The 22307-nt window shown below is 37.4% G+C and overlaps 1 pseudogene; it reads left to right on the top strand.

Annotated features, from left to right (window-relative positions):
- The first annotated feature begins 5883 nt into the window (after nt 1-5883).
- On the top strand, nt 5884-6672 carry LOC110295619 (vomeronasal type-1 receptor 90-like; annotated as a pseudogene).
- Nucleotides 6673-22307: the final 15635 nt, after the last annotated feature.

Here is a 22307-nt window from a genome sequence, read left to right as displayed (position 1 = left end):
ATTATGGACCTGTATAGAGATAGTTGTTTAGGATAAAACAAATTTTTGTTATCTGCAGTTCAGTCCATTTAACATCACCAAAAAATGAACCAGTAGCAGTAGCTTCATGCAGAAGAAAACACCAGGCTCCACTAATCCTCCTGAGTCTGCAGAAGCAGAAAGAAGGTGCTATATTATCACGAGAAGTTCTTTGGTGTTTTTTTTTTTTCTATGTGAAGTCACAACAAGCAAAGATATGTGAAGTAAGCAAGGCAAATGAATGCAAGAGCAAAATCCATTGTCCACTGGGTTATACATATACTCTTTCCAAACATCACATTTCCTCTCAAGCATCCACTCAAGTGAACCATTACATGCTCTTTCACCAGAAAGCTTCAAGAAAAACACCACGTGTCTGTTCTCAGCAAAGCAACCTCTCATAAGACAGCTTCCAGAAAAATATCACATGACACACCTGAGTCTCCAACAAAACCAGAAATTTCCACTTCATGTACTTCAATTTACTCATTCATCTGCTTACTCATTCATCTTTACTCATTCATCTGTTTAGGGATATCTAGGTTTTTTTCAGTATCCAAATATTTATAAATAAGCAGTGTCTCTGTAGTAGATTGAGTGTCCTCTGGGACCCATAGTGGTATAGCTGTGTCTTGAACTAGATCTATTCCCAACTTCCTGAGGAACCACCACACTGATTCCATAGTTAATAGACAAGTTTGTACTACCAAGAGCAACACATGAGAGTTCTTATTCCACATCGTTGCTTGTCTGTGGTGCCATTGCTATTACTCATGTTGGCCATTCTGTCAGGAATCAGGTTAAATCTTAAAGTAGTTTTAATTTGCATTACACTGATGACTATTGAAGTTGAACTTTTTTAATGTTTCTAAGCCATTTGAGTTTCCTCTTTTGAAAATTCTCTGCTTAAGGTTCTACTCCACTTTTAAATTGAATTATTTGTTTGCTTGATGTCATTTTTTTTTAGTTCTTTATATAAGCTATATATTAACCCTGTGCTGGCTTATTTTCTGTCAACTTGACAGAAGCTACAGTCATCAAAAAGCAAGGAGCTTCAGTTGAGGAAATGTCTCTAGGAGATCAATCATATTGAGTAAAGAATTTTCACAATTTTCACAATCAATGGCAGAAGGCCCAGCCAATTTGGGGTGATGCCATTCCTGGGCTGGTAATACTAGGTTCTATACAACAGAGGTGAAGGAAGCCAGAGGAAGCAAGCCAGTAAGTATCACCCCTCCATGATGTTTTGCATCAGCTCCTGCCTCTAAGATCTTGTCCTGTGGAAATTACTGTCCTGACTTCTTTGGTAATGACAAGAAATGTGGAAGTATAAATAGAATTATCTCTTTCCTCCACAACTTAGTTTTTGTTTATCATGTTTTATCACTGCATAAAAATCCTAGGTCAAGCCATATACCCGATGTTCAGTTGGTAAAATTATCTTATTTTATTCTCTCTTATTTGTCTGAATGAATATGTGTTTTTTCCATGTTGAAGATATTTAGTTCAAGATCCCATTGATTAAATGCTGTTCTTGTGCCTGAGTGAGCAGTGTTATATTAAGAAAGTGCTTTTCCAGGCACAGTGAGTTTATGGGTATTAAAAACATTTTTTTTTCTATACTGTTCTGTGTCTCTGGCCTTACATTGAGGGCTTTCATTCATTTTTACTTGATTTTTGTGTATAGTGGTAAGTATGCACATATTTGCACTCTTTTTTTTAAATTAATTTATTTTTTACACTCCATATTCCACCCTCCCTCTGACGGGTCCACATGCCAGTTGCAAAGAAGTCTTTGCCCTTGACTTTTCTTTGCCCTCTGGCCTGTGACTATAATTTCAAGTTTTGATGTATTTCATGGTGTCCTACATACACAATTCTTCTATGCACTCTAAATGAAACACATTTCTAGCCCAACAGCCTAATTTCTGCTGATAATAGAATTATATTACCTCCTGTCTTTTTCCTTTGTAAGAAAAGTGGCTTTCCCCAAGTATGTTTGGAGGTAACATTTCTATTATTTTAGCAAAAGAGATGTTAATTTTTTAGTGAATCCATGAAGCCACTGTCAAGCACCTATGGAGTATGCCATCAATGTTTTGGAAGCAGGATGTATACCTTGGGGAATGTAAAATGTTTTTCTACTTCCTTTAAATGGGATATTATTGTAGTTAGTTTTACTGTTCACAAGGACTTGTATCAATTAATCCACACATACAGTTAATGCCTAGAGAGAACAGCTCACAGCTGGGAAACCCCGAGCTCAGCTGTTTCTACACCACTGTTCTCCTGGAATTAGGGAAGTTCACATTTCCATTTGAAAGTACCACTTTCTAACAACCATAAAGTCAAAACTGCTCTCTCCAGATGACATGATAAATATGGGTGTAGAGGAATATGAGCTAATGACATTTCTTACGTCTAACTACTTCTTTGGGTCTCATTCTGCTTAGATGTCTTTCAAAGACCCAGGTGGGTGAGTGTTTCCTTTCCTATTCATTATAGTAAGAGCTATAAATAGGTGTTATAATGATTCTGTAATACATAATTAGAAATGTCTCTCCTTAGAATTTTACTTTTGAGTTATATTATACCATAAGCAAATAAAAGAGATGCTTTCAGACATAAAATTATCAGTGTAATGGTTAATAACAACATGGATTTTACTTAATTTGATTTCTTACTTTATATGTGACAGTAGAAGTAGAAGGTATTGGGAAGAAAGCAGAGCCCAGCAGAAGGGTGAATAGAGACAGGAAAGGCTCATATTATAAAGATGATAAATGGCTATTATATAGTAAATGAAAATACCATCAAGCCCATCACTTTTTGCAATGACTGTACACTGATATGTATTTAAAATATAGCTTAAGTTTCAACTTTTCAATAAGCATATCTGACAGAGGAATTTCTTATAAATGTGCTCTGATGATTTTAAGATCATGGTTAGACCTAGGTATGGTCAACTGTGTTACTTTTCCATCCCTGTATCAAAATAACTGGGATACATCATAGGGTTAAAAACAGAACACAAACGTTTATTGGTGTGCAGGCGTACAAATTAAGGTACATTTAAATTGTAATTTGTATTTTCTCTGACTACTTTTCTTAAGGTAACAGACTATATGCCTTTGTTTATATGAAATTTAAACAAGGGTATAAAACAAATACTAACTCATTTAATGTTTATCAGTATTTTTCCAGTCTGGTAAGTTTAAGTATACTTAGGAATGGTCTCAGGCACTATCTTCTACATTTTCTGTATATATATGTATGCATTCATGCGTTATATATGGACTATACTAATGAAGTTGAAAATATAATTAGGGTTCTCACAAGAATCTGAGTCAGTGAAGTTTTTTTTTTTTCTAGTTCTCTATCACAAGCTGACTTTAAGGTACTAAGTATATTATCAATTTAATTCCATAATAAATTGATGTTGGTAACCACCCAAAATAAAAAGCATGAGCACTAAAGGTAAGACTGTTCAGTGAAACTATTGAACATATGTGGGCGCTGATGACATATTAATAACACTGGGGACTTTGTTTTCCATTGCTTGGGAAGGAATCTGTTTTAAACTAGAAATTCCAAGATGCATCACAATCTGGTCATCTTCAGTATGGGCATGTTTGTTGCAATGTTTGAAAAATAGTGATTCTCCTCCATTGTTGGTGGAATTGCAAGCTTGTACAACCACTCTGGAAATTAGTCTGGCGGTTCCTCAGAAAATTGGACATAGTACTACCGGAGGATCCAGCAATACCTCTCCTGGGCATATATCCAGAAGATGTCCCAACTGGTAAGAAGGACACATGCTCCACTATGTTCATAGCAGCCCTATTTATAATAGCCAGAAGCTGGAAAGAACCCAGATGTCCCTCAACAGAGGAATGGATACAGAAATTATGGTACATTTACACAATGGAGTACTACTCAGCTATTAAAAAGAATGAATTTATGAAATTCCTAGCCAAATGGATGGACCTGGAGGGCATCATCTTGAGTGAGGTAACACAATCACAAAGGAACTCACACAATATGTATTCACTGATAAGTGGATATTAGCCCAAAACTTAGGATACCCAAGATATAAGATACAATTTGCTAAACGCATGAAACTCAAGAAGAATGAAGACCAAAATGTGGACACTTTGCCCCTTCTTAGAATTGGGAACAAAACACCCATGGAAGGAATTACAGAGACAAAGTTTGGAGCTGTGATGAAAGGATGGACCATCTAGAGACTGCCTTATCCAGGGATCCATCCCATAATCAGCCTCTAAACACGGACACCATTGCATACACTAGCAAGATTTTGCTGAAAGGACCGAAATATAGCTGTCTCTTGTGAGACTATGCAGGGGCCTAGCAAACACAGGAGTGGATGCTCACAGTCAGCTATTGGATGTATCACAGGGCTCCCAATGGAGAAGCTAGAGAAAGTACCCAAGGAACTAAAGGGATCTGCAACCCTATAGTTGGAACAACATAATGAACTAACCAGTACCCCGGAGCTCTTGTCTCTAGCTGCATATGTATCGAAAGATGGCCTAGTCGGCCATCAATGGAAAGAGAGGCCCATTGGACTTGCAAACTTTATATGCCCCAATATAGGGGAATGCCAGGGCCAAAAGAATGGGAATGGGTGGGTAGGGAAGTGGGGGGCGCTATGGGGGGACTTTTGGGATAGCATTGGAAATGTAATTGAGGAAAATATGTAAGAAAAAATATTAAAAATTAAAAAAAAGAAAAATAGTGATTCTCTGAATGTCACATGTTGCCTCTTGTTGAAGGCTCCAACTGCTACATGTTCAGGTGTGATTGTTGTAGTTACTACAGTAACCAGGAAAGGAAAACAAAACCATTGCCAGGGTAGGGTTAGGAGGGTGGTAGCAATAGAAAGCAGAACTGCACAGTACAAGTATCTTAACAGGAAAATAGGAATGGGGGGCTTCATAGAGAGTAGTGGGAGATAAATACAGAAGAAAGAGGCCGTTGAATGCTGAAACGCAATATTTCTCATTCTGTTAATTTACAATTCTCTTCAAAAAGAAAATAAAAATAGTATTTGCCATGGAAACTTGGAGTTAGTTTTTTTAAACCTGAAGTTCAGTGTCATAAAAGGTGATGGAATGGGAACTAAATTGGGTGCCACCTATGAATATTTATAATGATAATTAATGGTTATAGGTTGTGGAAAGTACACTGATGCTCTTCAACTGTATCTAGTCTTAAATTCATATTATAGATTTCTTTGGAAATGGAACATAAAAATAGATGAATTGAGGAAGACATTTGCTAATTAAAATGATGGGCTTATCATGAATTAGCACTATGCTTTCATTAGAATTATAAGTCATAACATAGGTGGTTATAAAATAGAGCTCAGTAAAATTATAGGCTCTCCTCAATATTTTTTATACCTTTTGTAATTATTTTCCAAATCAACATAAGTTTATTCACGTGTGCAAATGTGATTAATGTTCTGTGCTCACCATGACAGTTTTGGAAGTTAAGTATGAAATGAGGCAATATAAATCAACAGGATTGGATTTCTAAGGTGTGAGAATAAAGGTTAATAAAAGCTCACAAATTATGAATTCTGTATGTGTGAATGTATTTATTGTCTATAATAATGTATGTGTACAGGAGATACATGGAAAGCATATATAATGCAGGCTATGATGTAAGATCTGGAACATAAAATGTTGAAGATACAAGCCAATATTTAACTAGTAAGGAAAATAAAATGAGGATAGAGTCTTATTATCAAGTGTATCACAGCTTGATTTATACTCTATTTTTTTCAGATATTTGAAATGAACATTCACCATGCTCTTAAGATGAATACAAGTTTCACTTATGTTTGCATTCAAGATTATCCTTTATTTCCAAGCTGGACTTGGAGTCTTAGCCAATATGTTTCTTCTTTGTTTCTATATTTTCACATTCATAGGTCACAGACCTAAACCCATGGATTTGATCTCCTGTCAACTCACCTTTATTCACATGATGATATTCCTCACTGGAGGGGACCTGTTGCTTACAGACATATTGCATCACTGAACATTGATAATGACTTCAAATGTAAGGCAACTTTTTACATGAGCAGGGTGGCAAGAGGACACTCTATCTGTACTACTTGCCTCCTGAGTGTGTTCCAGGCTGTCACTATCAGTCCCAATACCTCAGTGTTGGCAAATTTTAAACTAAAACTAAAAAAAAAAAAAATACATGATCTATGTTTTCTTGTGTATGTGGTCTTTCAATTTGTCCTACAGTAGTAACTGAATCTTCTATGTCTGTGGTTTTACTAATGTGAGTGAGACTAACCAGATGCAGGTCACTGAATCCTGCTCACTCTTCCGCATGAACTATATCATCAGGGTATTCATTTTTACAGTGACAACGACCAGAGATGTCTTTCTTGTAGGAGTCATGCTAATCACAAGTACATACATGGTGATTATCTTGTGTAGACATCAGAAGCAATGCAAGCACCTACATAGCATCAGCCACCTGAGAGCATCTCCTGAGAAAAGAGCGACTCAGGCTATCTTGCTGCTGGTGATTTTCTTTGTGTTCATGTACTGGGTGGACTTCATCATTTCATCCACATCAGAAATATCAGATAACATCTTTGCTCTATAAACAGGTTGCCCTGTCTCAGTGTAACCACCTCTCTTGAATGTCCACAAATGCATTTTAAATTTACCTTGGTTTGTATTTTTCTTTGTTCTATAAATGTATTAAAAACTTTATAAAACTATGTTCACTTTGGAACACAGAATTGTGCAGTAATCTTAATGTGTTCCTGGGCTATAAAAACTTCTGAGGTGAGAACAGTTTCTTTCATAAACCCTACTATCTTCTAAGACAAATATCTTGCATATTTTTAAAATTACATATCATGGAATCTGGAAATAATGACAGCTTAAGTTTTGTACCCCATTGTGAATCAGATAGTGTTGTGCTGAGATGTGTTCCTTAACCTGAAAATACCACCAAAGAGTTGATTCAGATGCAATCACATTAGGGTCTCTTTAATCAGGCTTGGTCTTGGTCTCCCCATCAAACCTAGCATAGCAGGACAGGAAGGTGGAGAGCCCCAAGCCTAGTTTCAGGAAAGCATTTATAGAGGCAAGCAAACAAGTAAGGGTGTTTCTAGCCTGGGACATATTTGACTGGGGGGCCGTTACAATCTTTAACATAAGTGGCTGGTGCTGGAAGCCACAGCATAAACTTAAGTTCTGTTTTCCTCCTGACTGGTGGTTGTTCAGAAGTGAAGTGCCAGGGGCAGACTTGAAACCTCAAGCTGCACATGTTTTTTGTTTTTGGTTTTTTTTTTTGGTTTTTTGTTTTGTTTTGGTTTGGTTTGGTTTGGTTTGGTTTGGTTTTTGGTTTTTTGTGGAGTAACCTGGAACTGGTGCTAAGTATCAGTTTGCTGGTTAAGTAGAGTTTGACCTAGGTCAGGTTCTCTAAGATGGAGTCTGAACCCAAAAGATCTGGTCTCTCACCAAGTAGATGCAACATCTTTTGGGATAAGCCCACATCCAGCAGTCCAGAACCCACATGAAGCATCACATATATTACATATTGGAGTGGAGGCCCAGGACCAGCCTGTGTATGTTCTTTGGTTGGTGTTTCAGACTGTAAGATCCCCAAAGGTCCAGGTTAATTGACTCTGTTGGACTTCCTGTGGAGTTTCTATCCCATTCAACACAAAAATTCTTCCACCTATTTTTCCATAAGAATCCCCAAGCTCCACCCACTGTTTGGTCGTGAACCTCTTTATCTGAGTCAGCTGCTGGGTGGAGGCTCTCAGAGAATACCAGGCTCCTGTCTGCAAGCATAATAGAGTATCATTAATAGTGTTAGGCACTGGTGCTTGCCCATGGGATAGGTCTCTAGAGGGTATGGTTATTGATTGGCTATTCCCTCAGTCACTGCTCCCTCCCACGTGCCTGCATTACTGGTCGACAGGAAAATTTCGGATTGAACTTTTGTGGGTGAGTTGGTGTATCTATGGCCCCATTGGTGTTCCTGTCTGTATACAGTAGGTGTACTCTTCATCTTCCATATTCCCAATGTAGTGAGTCACAGTTAAGGTCACCCCCATGCATTTGACTGGGGCACCATTACAGTCTTTAACATAAGTGACTGGTGCTGACAGAAATCATAAACTGAAGTTCTGTTTTCCTCCTGACTGGTGATTGTTCAGAAGTGAAGTGCCAGGGGCAGACTTGAAACCTCAAGGTGCACATTTTTGGGGGAGTAACCTGGAACTGGTGCTATGTATCAGTTTGCTAGTTAACTTGAGTTTAACCTAGGTCAGGTTCTCTAAGATGGAGTCTGAACCCAAAAGATTTAGTCTCTCACCAAGTAGATGCAACATCTTTTGTGATAAGCTCCACTCCAGCAGCCCAGAACCCACATGAAGCATCACATATATTACATATTGGAGTGGAGGCCTAGGACCAGCCAGTGTATGTTCTTGGGCACCTCTCATGTCCCATGTTATGTCATGTCCTGTAGGTGCACCCCTCCTTCCAAACCCCATCAGTTGCAGATTTCCATTCATTTTCATGGCCAAATAGCCATGTCTCATGTCAATCCAACACCTGATCCTTAGTTTCCCAATTCACCTTCCCATCCCATCTGCCTCTTATTTGATTCTCCCTTGTAAGTGGGGTTCCAGCTTCCTGGCTTGGGCCTTCCTTCTTCTTTAGGTTTTTTGGTGTCAATTGTGTGTATCATGGTACATGTATTTTATGGCTAATATGCACTTATAAGTGAGTATTTACCATGCATTTCCTATTGAGTCTGGGTTACCTTATTATGGATGATATTCTCAAGTTACATCTATTTGCCCGCAAAATTCATGATGTTTTGGTTTTTAATAGCTGAATAGTATTGCATTGTGTAGGTTTGCCACATTTTCTTCGTCCACTTTTCAGGTGAGGGATTTCTAGTTTTATTCCAACTTCTGGCTATTATGAATAAGGCTGATATGAAAATAATTGAGTAAGTTCCCTTGTTGGATGGTGGAGCATCTTTTGGGTGTATGCCCAGGAATGGTATAGCTGGATCTTGGGGTAGAACTATTGCCAGTTTTCTGAAAAACTGCCAAATTGATTTTCAAAGTGGTTGCACAAGTTTACATTTCGACCAGAAAAGGGAGAGTGTTCCCCTTGCTCCATATCCTCATCACAATGTGCTATCTCTTGACAATTTGATCTTAGCCATTTGGATGGGTGTTTGAGATGGAACCTAAAAGTTTTTTTTAATTTGCATTTTGATGATGACTAAGGACATTGAACATTTCTTTTAGTGCTTCTCAGCCATTTGAGATTCCACTGTTGAGAATTCTGTTAGTTCTGAACCCCCATTTTTAATTTGGTTATTTGGGTTGCTGGTGTCTAACTTCTTGAGTTCTTTGTAAATTTTGGATATTAGCCCTCTGTCAGATGTATGGTTGATAAAGATATCCCAATCTGTCAGCTGCCAATAAAAAACTATATGGTATTTGTACAGCAACAGACACATTGATCAATGGAATGAAATTGAAGACCCAGAGATAAATACATACACCAATACAATTGGTTTTTTTTAATATAAAAGCCAAAACCATACAATGAAAAAATGGAAGCATCTTCAACAAATGGTGCTTGACTAGCTGGATGTCAAAATGTGGAAGAATAAAAATTGATCCAGACTTATCAACCTGCACAAACTTCAAGTCCAAGTGGGTGAAAGACCTAAAAATAAAAACAGATACACTGAATCTCATAGAAGAGAAAGGGGGAAATACCCTTGAATGCATTGGTACAGGAGAGAGGTTACGGAACAGAATAACAATGTCTCTAGCTGTAAGAACAATTGATAAACTCATGAAACTACAAAGCATTTCTAAGGGTTTTTCTTGTTTTTTTTTAATTGAATATTTTTGTCATTTACATTTCAAATGTTATCCCCTTTCCTGATCCCCCCCAAAACCCCTATGTCATCCCTCCACCCACTGCTTCTATGAGGGTATTTCCCCACAGACCCAACCACTCCTGCCTCCCCACACTTCCATTCCCCTACTTTGGGGCATCAAGCATTCTTTTTTTAAAAGAGATGTTCAGGTGTACTGTCAAGTGCAAGTGTGTGCTCTCTCCATTTTCATTTTGGAGGCACTTAGAGCTATGAGTTTTCCTATTAGTACTGCTTTCATTGTGTCCCATAGTTTTTGAAGTATTGTGCCTTCATTTTCATTATGGTACTTTCTTGCTATTTCTAGGGTGTAGTTTCCCTCCTGGTTTGGAGTTTTCCATTTCTTATCCTTAGTAGGGATGGATTTGTGGAAAGATATTGTATAAATTTGTCTTTGTCATGGAATATCTTGGTTTCTCCATCTATATTAATTGAGATTTTTTTCCTGGGTATAGTACCTTGGGCTGGCATTTTTGTATTCTCTAAGGCTCTGTTGTGACATCTGCCCAGGATCTTGTAGCTTTTATAATCTCTGGCAAAAAGTCTGGTGTAATTCTGATAGGTCTGCCTTTATATGTTACTTGACCTTTTTCCCTTACTGCTTTTAATATTCTTTCTTTGTTTTGTGTATTTGGTGTTTTGATTATTGTGTGACTTGAGGAATTTCTTTTCTGGTTCAATCTATTTGGAGTTCTGTAGGTTTCTTGTATGTTCATGGGCATCTTTTTTCTTTTTGCTGGACAAGTTTTCTTCTATAATTTTGTTGAAGATATTTATTGGCCCTTTAAGTTGGTTATCTTCACTCACTTCTATACCTATTTATACTTAGGTTTGGTTTTCTTATTGTGGCCTGGATTTTTTGAATGTTTTGGGATTTTTTTTTCATTTTTCATTTTCTTTAACAGTTGTATCAGTATTTTTTATGGTATCTTCTGCACCTGAGATTGTCTCTTCTATTCTCTTGTATTCTGTTGGTGATGCTTGCATCTATGATTCCTGATCTCTTTCCTAGGTTTTTTTTTTTTTTCTTCTGATCTCCAGAGTTGTCTCCCTTTGTGATTTTTTTAAAATGGTTCTATTTCAAATTATAGATCCTGGATGGTTTTGCTCAATTCCTTCACCTGTTTATTTGTGTTTTCCTGTAATTCTTAAAGGGATATTTTGTGTTTCCTCTTTAAGGTCTTCTACCTGTTTACATGTGTTCTCCTTTATTTATTTAGTGGCTTTATTTATGCCCGTTTTTTAATTGAATATTTTGGCTATTTACATTTCCTTTTTTCTTTTTTCTTTTAATAGATAATTTCTTTATTTACAATTCAAATACTATCCCAAAAGTCCCCTATACAATCCCAACGCCCTGCTCCCCTGCACACCCAAAACTACTTCTTGGCCCTGGTGTTTCTCAGTACTGGGGCATATAAAGTTTGCAATATCAAGGGGCCTCTCTTTCCAATGATATCTGACTAGGCCATCTTCTGCTACATATGAAGCTAGAGACATGAGCTCTGGGGGTACTGGTTAGCTCATATTGTTGTTCCACCTATAGGGTTGCAGACCCCTTCAGCTCCTTTGATATTTTTTCTAGCTTCTCCATTGGGGGCCCTGTGTTCCATCCTATTGATGACTGTGAGCATCCATTTCTGTTTTTGCAAGGAACTGGCATAGCCTCATACGAGACAGCTATATTAGGGTCCCTTCAGCGAAACCTTGCTGGCATATGGAATAGTGTCTGGGTTTGGTGGCTGATTGTGGGATGGATTCCCTGGGTGGGTTTGTCTCTGGATGGTCCATCCTTTCGTCTTAGCTCCAAACTTTGTCCCTGTAACTCCCTTCATGGGTATTTTGTTCCCTATTCTAAGGAGGAATGAAGTATCCACACGTTGGTATTACTTCTTGATGTGCAAACTGTATCTTGGATATTCTAAGTCTCTGGGATAATATACACTTATCTGTGAGTGGGTCTCTAAATGACTTCATTTATGATTGGGTTACCTCACTAAGGATGATATGCTCCAGATATATCCATTTCCCCAAGAATTTCATAAATTCATTGTTTTTAATAGTACTCTATTGTGTAAATGTGCCATATTTTCTGTATCCATTCCTCTGCTGAGGGACATCTAGGTGGTTATTTCCAGCTTCTGGCTATTATAAATAAGGCTGCTATGAACATAGTGGAGCATGTGTCCTTGTTACCAGTTGGAACATCTTCTGGGTATATGCCCAGGAGAGGTATTGCTGGATCTTCTGGAAGTCCTATGTCCAATTTTCTGAGGAAACACCAGACTGACTTTCAGAGTGGTTGAACAAGCTTGTAATCCCACCAGCAATGTAGGAGTGTTCCTTTCTCCACATCCTTGCCAGCATCTGCTGTCACCTGAATTTTTGATCTTACCCATTCTGACTGGTATGAAGTGGAATCTCAAGGTTGTTTTGACTTGCATTTCCCTCATGATTAAGGATGCTGAACATTTTTTCAGGTGCTTCTCAGCAATTCGGTATTCCTCAGGTGAGAATTCTTGTTTAGCTCTGTACCCCATTTTTAATGGGGTTATTTGAGTTTCTGGAGTCCAGCTTCTTGAGCTCTTTGTATATATTGGATATTAGTCCCCTATCAGATTTAAGATTGGTAAAAATCCTTTCCTAATCTGTTGGTGGCCTTTTTGTCTTATTGACAGTGTCTTTTGCCTTACAGAAGCTTTACAATTTTATGAGGTCCCATTTGTCGATTCTCTATCTTACAGCACAAGCCATTGCTGTTCTGTTTAGGAATTTTTTTTCCCCTGTGCCCATATCTTTGAGGCTTTTCCCCACTTTCTCCTCTATTAATTTCAGTGTCTCTGGTTTTATGTGGAGGTCTTTGATATACCTAGACTTGAGGTTTGTACAAGGAGATATGAATGGATCAATTCACATTCTTCTACATGATAACCACCAGCTTTGCCAGCACCATTTGTTGAAAATGATGTCTTTTTTCCCCTGGATGGTTTTAGCTCTCTTGTCAAAGATCAAGTGACCATAGGTGTGTGGGTTCATTTCTGGGTCTTCAATTCTATTCCTTTGTTCTGCCTGTCTGTTGCTATACCAGTACCATACAGTTTTTATCACAATTGATTGTAGTACAGCTTTAGTTCAGGCATGGTGATTCCACCAGAGGTTCTTTTATTGTTGAGGATACTTTTTACTATTCTAGGTTTTTTATTATTCCAGATGAATTTTCAAATTGCCCATTCTGAATCAGTGAAGAATTGGATTGGAATTTTGATGGTGATTGTATTGAATCTGTAGATTGCTTTCAGCAGGGTAGCAATTTTTACTATCTTAATCCTGCCAATCCAGGAGCATGGGTCATCTTTCCATCTTCTGAGATCTTCCTCAATTTCTTTCTTCAGAGACTTTAAATTCCTAACATACAGATTTTTCACTTCCTTAGAGACTCACCAAGGTATTTTATATTATTTGTGAGTATTGTGAAGGGTGTGGTTTTCCTAATTTCTTTCTCACTCTGTTTATCCTTTGAGTCGAGAAAGGCCATTGATTTGTTTGAAGTAATTTTATATCCAGCTACTGCACTGAAGCTGTTTATCAGGTTTAGGAGTTAGCTGGTGGAATTTTTGGGGTCACTTACATATACTATCATATCATCTGCAAAAAGTGATATTTTGACTTCTTACTTTCTAATTTGTATCCCCTTGATGTCCTCTTGTTGTCGAATTGCTCTGGCTAGGACTTCAAGTACTATCTTGAATCAGTAGAAAGAAAGTGGGCAGCTTGTCTAGTCCCTGATTTTAGTGGGATTGCTTCGAGTTTCTCTCCATTTAGTTTAATGTTGGCTACTGGTTTCCTGTAGATTGCTTTTATTATGTTTGGATATGAGCCTTGAATTTCTGATCTTTCCAAGACTTTTATTATGAGGGGGTGTTGGATTTTGTCAAATGCTTTCTCTGCTTCTAATGAGATGATCATGTGGGTTTTGTCTTTGGGTTTGTTTATATAGTGGATTATGTTGATGGATTTCTTTATATTAAACTATCCCTGCATCCCTGGGATGACGCCTATTTGGTCATGATGGATGGTTTTGATGTGTTCTGGATTCAGTTTGGAAGGTTTTTATTGAGTATTTTTGCATGGATATTCATAAGGGAAATTGGTCTGATGTTCTCTTTCTTTTTTGGATCTTTGTGTGTTTTAGGTATCCGAGTAATTGTGGCTTCATAGAATGAATTGGATAGAGTTCCTTCTGTCTCTATTTTGTGGAATAGTTTGAGGAGAGTTGGACTTATGTCTTCTTTGAAGGTCTGATAGAACTCTGAACTAAACCCATCTGGTCCTGGGCTCTTTTTGGTTGGGAGACTATTGGTGACTGCTTCTGTTTCTTTAGGGTAAATGGGACTGATTAGATCATTCATCTGATCCTAGTTTAAGTTTGGTACCTGCTATCTGTCTAGGAAGTTGTCCACTTCATTCAGGTTTTCTAGTTTTGTTGACTATAGCTTTTTGTAGTAGGATCTGATGGTGTTTTGGATTCCCTCAGGTTCTGTTGTTATGTCTCCTTTTTCATTTTTGATTTTGTTAATTAGGATACTGTCCCTGTGCCCTCTAGCTAGTCTGGCTAAGGGTTTATCTATCTTGTTGATTTTCTCAACCAGCTCCTGGTTTGGTTGATTCTTTGAATAGTTCTTTTTGTTTCCACGTGGTTGATTTCAGTCCTGAGTTTGATTATTTCCTGCCTCCTACTCCTCTTGTATGAATTTGCTTCCTTTAGTTCTAGAGCTTCTTGGTGTGCTGTCAGGCTGCTAGTGTATTCTCTCTCTAGTTTCTTTTTGGTGGCACTCAAGGCTATGAAGTTTCCTCTTAGAACTGCCTTCATTGTGCCCCATAAGTTTGGTTATGCTGTAGCTTCATTTTCATTAATCTCTTTAAAAAGTCTTTAATTTCTTTCTTTATTTCATCCTTGACCAAGGAATCATTGAATAGAATGTTGTTCCGTTTGCACGTAAATATTGGCTTTCTATTATTTATGTTGTTATTGAATATCAGCCTTAGTCCGTGATGATCAGATAGGATTCATGGGATAATTTCAATGTTTTTGTATCTGTGAGGCCTGTTTTGTAACCAAATATGTGTTCAATTTTAGAAGAGGTACCATGTGTTGCTCAGAAGAAGGTATATCCTTTTAGTTTAGGATAAAATGTTCTATAGATATCTGTTAAATCTATTTGTTTCATAAATTCTGTTAGTGTCCATGTGTGTCTGTTTAGTTTCTGTTTCCAGTATCTGTCCATTGGTGAAGGTATGGTTTTGAAGTCTCCCAATATTATTGTGTGAGTTGCAATGTGTGCGTTGAGCTTTACTAAAGTTTCTTTAATGAATGTGGCTGCCCTTGCATTTGGAGCATAGATATTCAGAATTGAGAGTTCATCTTGGTAGATTTTAACTTTGAGAAGTATGAAGTACCCCTCCTTGTCTTTTTTGATAACTTTGGGTTGGAAGTCAATTTTATTCAATATTAGAATGGCTACTACAGCTTGTTTCTTCAGACCATTTGCTTGGAAAATTGTTTTCTAGCCTTTCACTCTGAAGTAGTGTCTGTATTTTTCCCTGAGGTGGGTTTCCTGTAAGTAGCAATATGTTGGGACCTGTTTGTGTAGCCAGTCTAGTAATCTATGTCTTTTTATTGGGGAATTGAGTCCATTCATGTTAAGAGAAATTAAAGAAAATTAATTGTTGCTTCCTGTTTTATTTCTTGTTAAAGTTGGGATTTTGTTCTTGCAGCTGTCTTCCTTTAGGTTTGTTGAAGGATTACTCTCTTGCTTTTTCTAGGGTGTACTTTCCATCCTTGTGTTGATGTGCCTTTTTTATCCTTTCAAGGTCTGGATTCGTGGAAAGATATTGTGTGAATTTGGTTTTATCATGGAGTACTTTGGTTTCTCCCTCTATGGTAATTGAGAGTTTTGCTGGGTATAGTAGCCTGGCCTGGCATTTGTGTTCTCTTAGGGTCTGCATAACATCTGTCCAAAATCTTCTGACTTTCATAGTCTCTGGTGAGAAATATGGTGTAATTCTAATAGGTCTGCCTTTATATGTTAATTGACCTATTTCTCTTACTGCTTTTAATATTCTATCTTTATTTAGTGCATTTGTTGTTCTGATTATTATGTGTTGGGAGAATTTTCTTTTTTGGTCCAGTCTATTTGGAGTTCTATAGGCTTCTTGTATGATCATTGGCATCTCTTTCTTTGGGTTTGGGAAGTTTCGTCTATAATTTGTTGAAGATATTTGTTGGCCCTTTAAGTTGAAAATTGTCATTCTCATCTATTCCTATTATCTTTAGGTTTGGTTTTCTCATTGGGTCCTGGATTTCCTTGATGTTTTGAGTTAGGATCTTTCTGCATTTTGCATTTTCTTTGATTGTTGTGCCCATGTTCTCTATGGAATCTTCTGCACGTGAGATTCTCTCTTCCATCTCTTATATTCTTTTGCTGATGCTCGCATCTTTGGTTCCTGATTTCTTTCCTAGTGTTTCTATCTCCAGAGTTGTCTCCCTTTGGGTTTTCCTTATTGTTTCTACCTCCCTTTTAATGTCTTGGGTTGTTTTGTTCAATACCATCACCTGTTTTGTTGTGTTTTCCTGTAGCTCTTTAAGGGATTTTTGTGTTTCCTCTTTAAGTACTTCTATCTCTTTAGCACTGTTCTCCTGTATTTCTCTAAGTGAGTCATTAATGCCCTTCTTGATGTCCTCTACCAATATCATGAGATATGATTTTAAATCCAAGTCTTGCTTTTCAGGTGTTGGGGTATCCAGGACTGGCTGAAATGGGAGTGCTGGATTCTGATGATTGTGAGTGGTCTTGTTTTCTGTTAGTAAGATTCTTACATTTGCCTTTCGCCATCTTGTAATCTCTGGAGTTAGTTGTTATAATTTGATCCATTTGAACTTGAGGTTTGTCAAAGGAAATAAGATTGGGTAAATTCCCATTCTACTACATGCTAACTGCCAATTGAGACAGCATCATTTTTTGAAAATGCTGTCTCTTTTCCACTGGATTGTTTTAGCTCTCTTGTCAAAGATCAAGTGACCATAGTTTTGTGGGTTCATTTCTGGGTCTTCAATTCTATTCCATTGATGTACCTGTCTGTTGCTGTATCAGTATTATGCAAATTTTATCACAATTGCTCTGTAGAACATCCCTAGGTCAGGAATGGTGATTCCACCAGTAGTTATTTATTGTTAAGGATAGTTTTTGCTATCCTAGTTTTTTTGTTATTCCAGATGAATTTGCAAATTGCCCTTTTTTACTCTGTGAGGAATTGAGTTGGAATTTTGATGGGGATTGCATTGAATCTGTAGATTGCTCTCAGCAAGATAGTCATTTTTACTATATTAATCCTGCCAATCCATGAGCATGGGAGATCTTTCCATCTTCTGAGATCTTTTTCTTTCTTTCTTCAGAGACTTAAAGTTCTTATCATACAGATCTTTCACTTCCTTAGTGTGAGTCACACCAAGTTATTTTATATATTTGTGACTATTGTGAAGAGTGTTATTTCCTAATTTCTTTCTCTGCCTGTTCATCCTTTGTATAGAAGAAGGCCACTGATTTGTTTGAGTTATTTATATATCCAGCTATATTGCTGAAGTTTTTTTTAAAATCAGGTTTAGTTCTCTGGTGGAATTTTTTAGGTCACTTAAGTATACTCTTATATCATCTGCACATGAAGATGTTTTGATTTCTTCCTTTCCAATTTGTATCCCTCTGACCTTTTGTTGTCTAATTGCTCTGGCTAGAACATCAAGTATAATACTGAACAATCAGGGAGAAAATGGGCATCCTTGTTTAGTCCTGATTTTAATGGGATTGCTTCAAGTTTCTCTCCATTTAGTTTGATACCCGTTACTGGTTTGCTGTAGATTGCTTTTACTATGTTTAGGTATGGCCCTTGAATTCCTGGTCTTTCCAAGACTTTTACCATGAAGGGATCTGAATTTTGTCAAATACTTTCTCAGCATCTAATGAGATGATCCTGTGAGTTTTCTTTGGTGTTTTTATTACGTTGATGGATTTCCATATATTGAACCATCCCTGCATGTCTGCGATGAAGCCTACTTGATCATGATGGATGATCATTTTGATGTGTTCTTGGATTTGGTTTCAAGAATTTTATTGAGTAGTTTTGCATTGACATTCATGAGTGAAATTGGTCTGAAGTACTCTTCCTTTTTTTGAGTCTTTTGTGGTGTATGGATAAGCATAATTATGGCTTCATAGAACGAATTAGTTAGTGTTCTTGTTGTTGCATTTTGTGGAATAGTTTAAAGAGTATTGATTTTAGGTCTTCTTTGAAGGTCTGATTCAATTCTGAACTAAAACAATCTGGTCCTGTGCACTTTTTAAATTTTTTTTTTATTTTTGGTTGTGAGATTTTAATGACTGCTGTTATTTTTAGGGGTTATGGGACTGTTTAGATGATTTGTATGCCCCTGATTTAACTTTGGTACCTGGTATCTAGAAAATTGTTCACTTCATCCAAGTTTTTTGAGTATAGGCTTTTGTAGGATCTAAGTTTGTTTATTTGATTTTTTAAAAACTCCTTAGATTCTGTTGTTATATCTCCCTTTTCATTACTGATCTTATTAATTTGGATTCTGTCTCTATGGCCTCTGGTTAGTCTGGCTAAGGGTTTATTTACCTTGTTGATTCTCCCAAAGAACCAGCTCCTGGTTTTGTTGATTTTTGTATAGTTTTTTTCTGTTTCTACATGGTTGATTACAGCTCTGAGATTGATTATACCCTGCTGTCTACTCCTCTTGGGTATACTTACTTCTTTTTTTTTTTTTTTCTAGTGCTCTCCAGTGTACTGTCAAGCTGCAAGTGTGTGCTCTCTCCATTTTCCTTTTGGAGGTAGTTAGAGCTATGAGTTTCCCTATTAGTACTGCTTTTATTGTGTCCCATAGTTTTTGGAGTGTTATGCCTTCATTTTCATTAAGTTTTTAAAAGGTCTTTAATTTCTTTCTTTATTTCTTCCTTGACCAAGTTATCATTGAGAAGAGTGTTGTTCAACTTCCATGTGTATGTGGGATTTCTATTATTTTGTTGTTATTGAATGCAAGCCTTGGTCTGTGATGATCTGATAGGATGCATGAGATTATTTCATACATCTTGTATCTGTTGAGGCCTGTTTTGTTACCATTTATATATTCAATTTTGGAGAAGTTACTGTGAGGTACTGAGAAGACGGTATATTCCTTTGTTTGAGGATAAAATGTTCTAGAGGTATCTATTAAATTTATTTTTTCATAACTTCTGTTAGTTTCACAGAGTCTTTGTTTACTTTCTGTTTCCATGATCTGTCCATTGCTGAGAGTGGAGAGTTGAAGTCTACCACTATTATTGTGTGATGTGCAATGTGAGCTCTGAACTTTAGTAACGTTTCTTTTATGAATGACAGTACCCTTGCTTTTAGAGCATGATGTTCAGAATTGAGAGTTCTTCTGGTAGATTTTTCCTTTGACAAGTATGAAGTGAGCTTCCTTATCTTTTTTGTTAAGTTTTGGTTGAAAGTTGATTTTATTCTATAGTAGAATGGCTATTCTATCTTATTTCTTGGGACCATTTCCTTGAATTTTTTTTTCTAGTCTTGTACTCTGAGGTAGTGTCTGTCTTTGTCACTGAGATGCATTTTCTGTATGCAGCAAAATGTTGGATCTTGTTTATGTATCCAGTCTCTTAGTCTATATCTTGTATTGGAGCATTCAATCCATTTATGTTAAGAGATATTAAGGAAAAGTGATTGTTGCTTCCTGTTATTTTTGCTGTTAAAGGTACAATTATGTTTGTGTGGCTATCTTCTGTTGGGTTTATTTAAAGAGTACTTTCTTGCTTTTTCTTGGGTGTACTTTCCCTCCTGGTGTTGGAGTTTTCCATTTCTTATCTTTGTAGGGCTAGATTTGAGGAAAGATATTGTGTAAATTTGTTTTTGTCAAGGAATATCTTGGTTTCTCCATCTATGTTAATTGAGATTTTTCCTGGGTATATGTTGGAAGCCGACCAGTGGCTCACAGGGGCTGAAAAGAGAGGAGAACTAGGAGATCGAGAGAAAAATGGAGCTAAGTCAAGATTTCTGATCAAAGCTGAAATGTTTAATAGAAAATTGTGCTTATAAAAGTGGGGAGGCACATCCCCCACTAATCCATTTGGGGAGCCTGGAACCTGCTGCAGGTGAAGATGTGAAGGATCTGGTGTAGTCTCTGGAATAGCTCAGCAGCCTCTCAGCAGGTAGCAGTGTCTTGAAGGAGAACAGTGGCAGTGGCTGAACAATAGAGTCACCTAGGCAGGAAGGCTCCACCCTAGGTAATCTCCTTAGTGGCAGCAAGGTCAAGGTCTGGATCAGCCTGCTTCAGGCTGAGGGGGGGGGGGGGTTGCAGGTATAGTACCCTGGGATGGCATTTTTGTGTTCTCTTAGACTCTGTTGTGACATCTGCCCAGGATCTTGTAGCTTTTATAATTTCTGGCAAAAAGTCTGGTGTAATTCTGATAGGTCTGCCTTAATATGTTACTTGACCTTTTCCCCTTACTGCTTTTAATATTCTTTCTTTGTTTTGTGTATTTGGTGTTTTGATTATTATGTGACTTGAGGAATTTCTTTACTGGTCCAATCTATTTGGTGTTCTATAGGTTTCTTGTATGTTCAAGGGCATCTCTTTTCTTTTTGTTGGGCAAGTTTTCTTCTATAATTTTGTTGAAGATACTTATTGACCCTTTAAGATACCCAAGTATCTTTTTTCACTTCTATACTTATTATTCTTAGATTTTGTCTTCACATTGTGTCCTGCATTTCCTGAATGTTTTGGGTTTTTTTTTTTTTCATTTTTCATTTTCTCTGACAGTTGTGTCAGTTGTTTTTTTTTTTTTTTATAATATCTTCTGAACCTGAGATTGTCTCTTCTATTCTCTTATATTCTGTTGGTGATGCTTGCAATCCATGACTCCTGATCTCTTTCCTAGGTTTTCTATCTCCAGAGTTGTCTCCCTTTGTGATTGTTTTTTAATGGTTCTATTTCAAATTATAGATCCTGGATGGTTTTGTTCAATTTTTTCACCTGTTCATTTGTGGTTTCCTGTAATTCTTTAAAGAATATTTTCTGTTTGCTCTTTAAGGTTTTCTGTTTACCTGTGTTCTCCTTTATTTCTTTAATGGAGTTCTTTATGCCCTTTTTAAGTTCTCTATCAATTATCATGAGAAGTGATTTTAGATCCAAGTCTTGCTTTTCCATTGTGATGGAGTATCTGGGACTTACTATGGTAGGAGAACTGAGTTCTGATAACGTCAAGTAACCTTGATTTCTGTTGCTTATGTTCTTGAACTTGCCTGTTGCCATCTGGTTATCTCTAGGCCTACCTTCCCTAGCTGTCTCTGACTGGAGACTGTCTCTCCTGTGATCCTGGTTATGTCAGAAATCCTCAAAGTTCACCTGTCTGTGTGATCCTGTGATTCTGGAGTCCTGTGATCCAGAGAGTCTGGGTTTTTCAGAACTCCTGGGAGTCATTTGCCTCTGGGATCCTGCAGTCCTGATGTGAACCAGATCCTGAGATACTGTGATCCTGACCTTGTTAGAGAAACTGGATCATGGGTGTGTTAGAACACCTGGGAGTCAAGCTTGCTCTGATGTTGTGGTACTGGGTGCAGAGCCAATGCCCAATGTCTGCTCAGATTACTGGTTCAGACTGGATGGAACCTGTGCCACTGGCCAGGTGGGGGTCCCTGTGTCGCTGGATCCCATGGGTCTCAGTTACTCCTGGAGTAGGGTAAAATGTTGTGGCCTCCTCACCTATGATTCTGGGTGTGTTAGAGCACCTGAAAGTGGAACTTCCTCTGGGTGTTTTGTGACTGGGTGTGGAACTAGTGCCCAAGATCTGCTCAAGGCATTGGCTCAGACCTGAAGTCGGTTTTGTTTCTTGATCCAATCATTCCCTTTTGCTCTTTTGAGTGGAGAGTTAGTTCTGGTCACCATGTTGATGATTTTTGGTTTTGTGTGTTCAGTGGTACTTTGTGTTTTGATTATTATGGCTTCATATTTTTACTGTACAGTCTCTCTACTGTGGTCATTCCTCTTTTCAGTCCAAAATAATTCTTCCTATATTTCCATATTGTTGGTTTGTGAAATATTAATGTTTTAGGCTGTCTATGTTATGGAAACTTGTTCATCTTTCAATCATATCAGTTGTATTGCTAGTTATATTATTTTAGATGTGCTGTCCTTTATCACTTGAGAAGTATTGCTATGGGCTCTTTCCAGCCTTGAAAGTTTG

Source organism: Mus caroli, unplaced genomic scaffold (assembly GCF_978045245.1).
Source record: "Mus caroli unplaced genomic scaffold, Mus_caroli_1 scaffold_7, whole genome shotgun sequence".
In the NCBI taxonomy this organism is placed as follows: Eukaryota; Metazoa; Chordata; class Mammalia; order Rodentia; family Muridae; genus Mus; species Mus caroli.
Note: the sequence above shows the minus strand (reverse complement) of the source record. Positions and strands in the feature narration are given on the sequence as shown.